The sequence below is a fragment of the Coffea arabica genome, chromosome 7c, assembly GCF_036785885.1.
Source record: "Coffea arabica cultivar ET-39 chromosome 7c, Coffea Arabica ET-39 HiFi, whole genome shotgun sequence".
NCBI classification, from domain to species: Eukaryota; Viridiplantae; Streptophyta; class Magnoliopsida; order Gentianales; family Rubiaceae; genus Coffea; species Coffea arabica.
The window spans coordinates 443,368-452,500 of record NC_092322.1 but is presented as its reverse complement, the minus strand read 5'-3'; positions in this window follow the sequence as shown (position 1 = coordinate 452,500).

Sequence of the window (9,133 nt, the reverse complement as noted above, 5' to 3'; positions counted from 1 at the left end):
GATATTAATATTGATTATCAAGAATTTGAACAGAAAGCAAATCTGTTTGATAAAAAACAATTATTAACAGAAATGGGGAATTTTTTACCGTTAGCTGGTGAATTTGATATAGAACAAAAATCGAATTTAAATATGAAAGGTCTTTCTTTATTTTCAGACCAAGACCAAGAAAAAATAGATTTTGAAAAAGAAAGAAAAATTTTCAAATTTCTATTGAATGTTATTCGAACCTATCCTATTGATCAAAAAATTCAAAAAGAATCTGTTGGAATAAAAGAAATTATCAAAAAAGTCCCTCGATGGTCATACAAATTAATCACCGATTTAGAACAACAATCAGGAGAGCATCAAGAAAACGTACCGGTTGATCATCAAATTCGCTCAAGAAAAGCCAAACGTGTAGTGATTTTTACTGATAACAAGGAGAATACCGATCCTAATAAGGATAATGATACTTCGGATCAAAGAAACGAAGTGGCTTTGATACGCTATTCGCAACAGTCGGATTTTCGAAGAAGAATAATTAAAGGTTCTATGCGCGCTCAAAGACGTAAAATTGTTATTTGGGAACTCTTTCAAGCAAATGTGCATTCTCCCCTTTTTTTGGACAGGATAAAAAAATCTCCTCGTTTTTCCTTTGATATATCCGTACTGATTAAACTTCTTTTTAGAAATTGGACAGGGAAGGGGGCCAAATTTGAAATTCTGGAGTATACAGATGAAGAAACAAAAAAGGAAGATAAAAAAGAAAAGGATAAAAAAGAGGAGAACAAAAGAAAGGAACAAGCGCGGATAGAGATAGCAGAAGCCTGGGATACCATTCCTTTTGCACAAGTAATAAGAGGTTCCATGTTAATAAGTCAATCTTTTTTTAGAAAATATATTCGTTTACCTGTATTAATAATAGGCAAAAATATTGTACGTATGATATTATTCCAATTTCCGGAATGGTCTGAGGATCTAGAGGGATGGAATAGAGAAATGCATATTAAATGTACCTATAATGGTGTTCAATTATCGGAAACAGAATTTCCGAAAAATTGGTTAACAGATGGTATTCAGATAAAAATCCTATTTCCTTTCTGTCTGAAACCTTGGCATAGATCGAAACGACGGCCCTCTCATAGAGATTTAATGAAAAAGAAAAAACAAAAAGATGATTTTTGTTTTTTAACAGTTTGGGGAATGGAAACTGAACTTCCGTTTGGTTCTCCCAGAAAACAATCTTCTTTTTTTGAGCCCGCTGTTAAGGAGCTGGAAACAAAAATTATAAAATTCAAAAGGGCATATTTTCTAGCTCTAAAAGTTTTAAAGAGAAAAACAAAATTACTTCTAAGAGTTTCAAAAGAAACAAAAAAATGGATTATCGAAAGTTTTTTATTTCTAAAAAGACTAATAAAAGAACTTTCTAAATTAAATCCAATTATATTATTTAGATTCAGAGAAGTATATGAATCGAATGAAACTAAAAACGAAAAAGATTCCATAATCAGCAATCAGATAATTCATGAATCCTTTAGTAAAATTAACTCTCCAAATTGGACAAATTCTTCACTGACAGAAAAAAAAAAGAAGGATATGTCTCATAGAACAAGTACAATCAGAAATCAAATAGAAAGAATTATAAAAGAAAAAAAAAAAATAACCCCAACGCCAAGAATATATATAAGTCCTAATAAAAGAAATTGGAATACTAAAAGATTAGAATTGCCAAAAAACATTTGGCAAATATTAAAAAAAAGAAATGCCCGATTATTCTCTAAATTCAATTCTTTTATAAAAATTTTCGTTGAAAGAATATACATAGATATATTTTTATTTATCATTAATATTACCAGACTGAATACACAACTTTTTATTGAATCAATAAAAAAAATTATGGATAAATCCATTAATAAAGCAAATAAAGAAAGGATTAATAAAAAAAATCAAAATACAATTTACTTTATTTCGACTATAAAAAAATCAATTGATACTATTAACAATAAGACAAATTCATATATTTTTTGTGATTTATCCTACTTGTCACAAGCATATGTATTTTACAAATTATCACAAACTAAAGTTAGTAACTTGTATAAATTAAGATCTTTTTTTCACTACCTCGGAACCTCTTTTTTTCTTAAAACTGAAATAAAGCATTCGTTTGAAAAACAAGGAATAATTCAGAATGAATTAAGTCTTAAGAAACTTCCGAGTTATGGGATGGATCAATGGAAAGGTTGGTTAAAAGGACATTATCAATACGATTTACCCTCGATTAGATGGTCTAAATTAATATCAGAAAAATGGAGAAATAGAGTTAATCAACATCATATGGCTCAAAATCAAAATTTCAAATTGAATTCATATGAAAAGGGCCATTACAAAAAACAAAAGGATTCTGAAGTATATTCATTATTGAATCAAAAAGAGAATTTTCAAAAAAACTCTAGATATGATCTTTTATCATATAAATATATTAATTATCAAAAAATGAGGGACCCATCTATTTATGAATCACCCTTTCAAGTACAAGTAAATAAGAATCAAGATTTTTATTATAATTCTAACACATATAAACACAACCTTTTTGATATGTTGGAGAGTATCCCTATCAATCCTTATCTAGTAAAAGGTAATATTAGATATATGGAAAAAAATACCGATAGAAAATATTTTGATTGGAAAATCATCAAATTTTTTCTTAGAAAAAGGGTCGATATTGAATCCTGGGTCAAAATCAATACTAAGAGTAATCAAAATACTAAGATTGGTACTAACAATTATCAAATAATTGATAAAATTGATAAAAAAGGCCCTTTTTATCTTCTGCTTCCGCAAAATCCCAAAATAAACTCGCCAAGTCCAAAAAAACTTTTTTTGGATTGGATGGGAATGAATGAAGAAATATTAAATCGTCCCATCTCGAGTCTGGAATTTTGGTTCTTTCCAGAATTCGTACTCCTTTATAATCTATATAAAATGAAACCGTGGGTTATACCAAGCAAAGTACTTCTTTTCAATTTGAATCTAAATGAAAATGTTATTAGTAACAATAAAAACGTCGATGGAAAGCAAAAGACGGAATGTGTTATACCATCGAATAAACAAATAAAGAATAAAAATCAGAATCAAAAAGAAAAAGAAACCCCTGCGGACCAAGAAGATCTTAGATCAGATGCACAAAAACAGGGGAATCTTGGATCCGTTCCCCCAACAAAGACAAAGCAAGAAAAAGATAATGAAGAGGATTATGCAGTATCAAAGATAAAAGCGGGTAAAAAGAAAAAGCAATACAAAAGTAAAACGGAAGCAGAACTGGATTTTTTCCTAAAACGTTATTTAGTTTTTCAATTGAGATGGGGCGATGCTTTGAATCAAAGAATGATCAATAATGTCAAAATATATTGTCTCCTGCTTCGACTGATAAATCCAAGAAAAATTACTATATCTTCGATTCAAAGAAGAGAAATGAGTTTGGATATAATGCTGATTCAGAAGAATTTAAGTCTTACAGAATTGATCAAAAGGGGAGTATTGGTTATCGAACCTGACCGCCTGTCTGTAAAAAATGATGGACAATTTATTATGTATCAAATCTTAGGTATTTCAGTAGTTCATAAGAATAAGCACCAAACTAATCAAGGATACCGAGAACAAACATACGTTGATAAGAATCGTTTTGATTTACTTGTTCCTGAAAATATTTTATCGACCAGGTGCCGTAGAGAGTTGAGAATCCTAATTTGTTTCACTTCAAAAAATAGGAATAGTGTTGATAAAAATTCAGTATTTTGTACCAAGAACAACTCTAGTCAACTTTTGGACAAAAGGAAAGATCTTGATAAAGATAAAAAAGAATTAATTAAATTAAAGTTTTTTCTTTGGCCTAATTATCGATTAGAAGATTTGGCTTGTATGAATCGCTATTGGTTTGATACCAATAACGGCAGTCGTTTCAGTATGTTAAGGATATATATGTATCCACGATTGAAAAGTCATTGATAGTACATTTTTCGTATATCTGCTCTACCCTGTAGGGTATATGAAAGGAAAGAGATTCACACATGACCTGTTTTACATCCCATTTTCACTTTTAATATAGATAATAAAACCAATAACGTATCAATTAGACCTAGAAATCAATTAACAGAATCTTATTAATTTTAGGTCTAAATTATGCCCCTTTCTGAATGGAAAAATGTATCACTTTTTTCTATTCCTATCTGAATCAAATTTAATTTAAAACGGAATTAATTCATGTAAATTAATAAAATTAGGAGTCCATAACGAAATTCAAATTATTATATATACCACATTAAAATAAATACCATTATTATTACTCATCGGTAAAAAAACATATCTGTAAAAAAGGGGGGGTAGCAATCTTTTATGGTAAAAAATACACTCATTTCAGTCATTTCTGAAGAAGAAAAGAGGGGGTCTGTTGAATTTCAAGTATTCCGTTTTACCAATAAGATACGGAGACTTACTTCACATTTGGAATTGCACAAAAAAGACTATTTATCTCAAAGAGGCTTACGAAAAATTTTGGGAAAACGTCAACGGCTGTTGGCTTATTTGGCAAAAAAAAATAGAGTACGTTATAAAGAATTAATTGGTCTATTGAGTATTCGAGAGACCAAAACTCGTTAATTAGAAGAGTCGTGTCATTTTAAGTACTTTTTTTATTTTTTATTCGTTTAAATTTTGATAAACTTCTTTTCACTTTCAGCAATTCATGGAAGAATGAATGGGTAAAAAACTTATGACTGTACCAGCTACAAGAAAAGACCTCATGATAGTCAATATGGGCCCTCATCACCCATCAATGCACGGTGTTCTTCGACTCATCGTTACTTTAGATGGTGAAGATGTTATTGATTGTGAACCAATATTGGGTTATTTACACAGAGGGATGGAGAAAATTGCGGAAAATCGAACAATTGTACAATATTTACCCTATGTAACACGTTGGGATTATTTAGCTACTATGTTCACAGAAGCAATAACCGTAAATGGACCTGAACAATTAGGAAATATTCAAGTACCTAAAAGAGCTAGCTATATCCGAGCCATTTTGTTGGAGTTGAGTCGTATCGCTTCCCATTTGTTATGGCTTGGTCCCTTTATGGCAGATATTGGCGCACAGACCCCCTTCTTCTATATTTTTCGAGAAAGAGAATTGATATATGACCTATTCGAAGCTGCTACCGGTATGCGAATGATGCATAATTTTTTTCGCATAGGAGGAGTAGCCGCTGATCTACCTCATGGCTGGATAGATAAATGTTTGGATTTTTGCGATTACTTTTTAACAGGGGTTGCTGAATATCAAAAATTTATTACACGTAATCCTATTTTTTTAGAACGAGTTGAAGGCGTAGGCATTATCGGCGGAGAAGAAGCACTAAATTGGGGTTTATCAGGACCAATGCTACGAGCTTCCGGAATACAATGGGATCTTCGTAAAGTTGATCATTATGAGTGTTATGACGAATTTGATTGGGAGGTTCAATGGCAAAACGAAGGTGATTCATTAGCTCGTTATTTAGTACGAATCCGCGAAATGACAGAATCCATAAAAATTATACAACAGGCTCTGGAAGGAATTCCAGGAGGCCCTTATGAGAATTTAGAAATCCGGCGTTTTGATATTGATAGAGTAAAAGATCCCGAATGGAATGATTTTGAATATCGATTTATTAGTAAAAAACCTTCTCCGACCTTTGAATTGTCGAAACAAGAACTTTATGTGAGAGTTGAGGCACCAAAAGGAGAATTGGGAATTTTTCTGGTAGGAGATCGAAGTGTTTTTCCTTGGAGATGGAAAATTCGTCCACCGGGTTTTATCAATTTGCAAATTCTTCCTCAGTTAGTTAAAAGAATGAAATTGGCTGATATTATGACGATACTAGGTAGCATAGATATCATTATGGGAGAAGTTGATCGTTAAAATGATAATTGATACAACCGAACTACAGGCTATTAATTCTTTTTTCAAATTGGAATCCCTAAAAGAAGTCTATGGGATCATATGGATACTTATCCCCATTTTTACTCTTGTATTAGGAATCACAATAGGTGTACTCGTGATTGTTTGGTTAGAAAGAGAAATATCTGCAGGGATACAACAACGTATTGGACCTGAATATGCCGGCCCTTTAGGAATTCTTCAAGCTCTAGCGGATGGTACAAAACTACTTTTCAAAGAGAACCTTCTTCCATCTAGGGGCGATGCTCGTTTATTCAGTATTGGACCATCCATCGCAGTCATATCAATTTTACTAAGTTATTCAGTAATTCCTTTTGGTTATCGACTTGTTCTAGCCGATCTTACTATTGGTGTTTTTTTATGGATCGCCATTTCAAGTATTGCTCCCATTGGACTTCTTATGTCGGGATATGGATCAAATAATAAATATTCCTTTTTAGGTGGTCTAAGGGCTGCTGCTCAATCAATTAGTTATGAAATACCATTAACTCTATGTGTATTATCAATATCTCTACGTGTGATTCGGTGAGACGCAAAATTTCCCCTATATTCTTTCTTTCTTAAGAAGAAAGTTAAGTTAAATGGGTTAAATATACATTTTAGTTTTCATTTTTTTATTCATCATTCGGGTTGATGACGTAAAGCAGATAGTTATATGGGTGAAAGAAAACGGCTTCAAAATTTGCAGTAAATAAAATTGAATCTCATTTCCTATGTACAAGAGCGAAGTAAACAAAAGCAGTAGAGACTGTTTACCCCAAGATTGGTTATTATGTCATCATGGCTTGAAGCGGGTTCAAAAGATCAACTCTATGGGGTTTTTATTACCTATTACCATAGGTGTATTAACATAAAAAAAAGTTGACCACAAATTGGTGGATGATTAGAAAGACGAAAATACACAAAGGATTAGTAATGATGGAGATTCTGTAAGTTATCCAAAGGGATATTTCCGTATATAAAGGGAATTCAAATTGGGGCTTTAAGTTGGTAGAAATGATCAAGAAGTATTCCCCAAGATTCCGATCCAGAGTATGTTCCCATCCAACAATTAATTAAATAACTATCAAGAACGAAATAATCTTTTAGTTTGATTTTGGTTAAAATTCCCTTTTATGAAAAAGTAGAATAGGAACGGAATAAAAAGGAATAATTGCAAAGGAAAAGAAATCTTTTTTGGATTCTTTTTTCCTCTATTTTTTTTTATTTTAGTTAGAAAAATAGAACTCTTTTCATGATTCATGAATCATAAAGCAGGGTCTAATTCTTTTTCGTAATTGAAAATAATAGGTTGAAATATCTATGTACTATATGTTATAAAAATGTTATAAAAGGTCTTTTATTCAAGGATTAAGTTATTGATCAACAAAGAAAAAAATTCTTATATTATATAATTAAAAGATAAGATGAATTCAGAAGCACTTTTTTATTTTAAATATAAAATATAGCAAACAGAATTCCATCGATCTAATTCACGAACTTATAGGATAACTATCTTACAAAATATCAAGATAAATAATAGTGAAATGCCCTTAGATTTATTTGTGATCTTTGAGGAGCCGTATGAGGTGAAAATCTCACGTACGGTTCTGTAATAGTGATGGGAACAGCGATGTTATCATCGACTATGATTATCTAACAGTTCAAGTACAGTTGATATAGTTGAAGCGCAGTCAAAATATGGTTTTTGGGGATGGAATTTATGGCGTCAACCTATAGGATTTATCATTTTTCTAATTTCTTCTTTAGCCGAGTGTGAGAGATTGCCTTTTGATTTACCAGAAGCCGAAGAAGAATTAGTAGCGGGTTACCAAACTGAATATTCAGGTATCAAATTTGGTTTATTTTACGTTGCTTCGTATCTAAATCTACTGGTTTCTTCATTATTTGTAACAGTTCTTTACTTGGGAGGCTGGAATCTTTCTATTCCGTACATATTCGTTTCTGAGATATTTGACATAAATAAAGCGGGTAAAGTTTTTGGCCCAGTAATTGGTATCTTTATTACATTAGCTAAAACTTATTTGTTCTTGTTCATTCCTATTGCAACAAGATGGACTTTACCAAGGCTGAGAATGGATCAACTATTAAATCTTGGGTGGAAATTTCTTTTACCTATTTCTCTAGGTAATCTATTATTAACAACTTCGTCCCAACTTCTTTCATTGTAAAATACTACAATATTCTACATTCAATTCACGACCTGTCTCAAACAAGAGAAAGAAACAAGCATAAAATCTTTTTATTTATACATATTCACGATATGTTTCCTATGTTAACTGAATTCATAAATTATGGTCAACAAACAATCCGAGCTGCCAGGTACATTGGTCAAGGTTTCATGATTACCCTGTCTCATGCGAATCGTTTACCTATAACTATTCAATACCCCTACGAAAAACTGATCACACCGGAACGTTTCCGGGGCCGAATCCACTTTGAATTTGATAAATGCATTGCTTGTGAAGTATGTGTTCGTGTATGTCCTATAGATCTACCCGTTGTTGATTGGAAATTGGAAACCGATATTCGAAAGAAACAGTTGCTTAATTACAGTATTGATTTTGGAGTCTGTATATTTTGTGGTAATTGCGTTGAGTATTGTCCAACAAATTGTTTATCAATGACTGAAGAATATGAACTTTCTACTTATGATCGTCACGAATTGAATTACAATCAAATTTCATTGGGTCGGTTACCAACATCAGTATTGATGATTACACAATTCGAACAATTTCGAATTCACCCCAAATAAAAAATGGATAGAACCCTTTGATTAAACAAATAAAATTAAAATTCATATTAATTAATATTAAAAAATATTAATTAAGGCTCAATTTGGATCTATTTGGATCTAAAAGGATATGATTTTTTTAATATGAATACAAACCTTTTATTAGTTGGTCCTTTTATTTGGATTGAAAATGTATTTCTACATTAGAGTAATGATTTCAAAATATATATAATATAGTTTCAAACCATTTTTCGGATATTGAATTAGAATACTCCAATAACACTATCTATATCAACCCAGACCCATTTAAATTTCATTTAGTTAAGGAGTACCATAAAAAATAGAATCACTTCTTTTTTTTCTGCTCAGATCAATAAACTCATGAAATATCTCAATTTATATATTTTTTAAATGAATTTACC